This window comes from Triticum dicoccoides, chromosome 7A, assembly GCF_002162155.2.
Source record: "Triticum dicoccoides isolate Atlit2015 ecotype Zavitan chromosome 7A, WEW_v2.0, whole genome shotgun sequence".
Taxonomy (NCBI): domain Eukaryota; kingdom Viridiplantae; phylum Streptophyta; class Magnoliopsida; order Poales; family Poaceae; genus Triticum; species Triticum dicoccoides.
In genome coordinates this window covers 11216212-11216879 of record NC_041392.1, presented here as the reverse complement: position 1 = coordinate 11216879, position 668 = coordinate 11216212, and positions in this window count along the sequence as shown.

Here is a 668-nt window from a genome sequence, read left to right as displayed (position 1 = left end):
CTGAACACAAAAGAAGTCCGGAGTTCAAATAAGTTTTAAAAACATTGAAGTGGTCGTATAACAGATGAGTTCTCGTCCGAAACCCTGATACTCCGAAAGAGTATGTCCAGCTTGTACACGAAGTGCGTCCAGTTTTTGCCATGACCCTCTCTACTCTTTCGCGCATGCTATGCGGGTGATATGATGATACCATGCCAAGTTTCAACATTTTCAGGATTCATTTTGTAGTGATTTTCAATTTCACTGTCATTTAGCTCTCTAAACAATTAGGTAAATGACCGAAAAACAACAAATGATGTCAGAACATGTTGGAAATTGATGACGTCGCTTTGAATGTTGCATACTAAACACAAAAGAAGTCTGGAATTCAAATAAGTTTAAAAAACATTGAAGTGGCCGTGTAACAGATGAGTTCTCGTCCGAAACCCTGAAACTCCGAAAGAGTATGTCTAGTTTGTACACGAAGTGCGTCCAGTTTTTGTCGTGACCCTCTCTACTCTTTCGCGCATGCTATGCAGGTGATATGATGATACCATGCCAAGTTTCAACATTTTCAGGATTCATTTTGTAGTGATTTTCAATTTCACAGTCATTTAGCTCTCTAAACAATTAGGTAAATGACTGAAAAACAACAAATGATGTCAGAACATGTTGGAAATTGATGACGT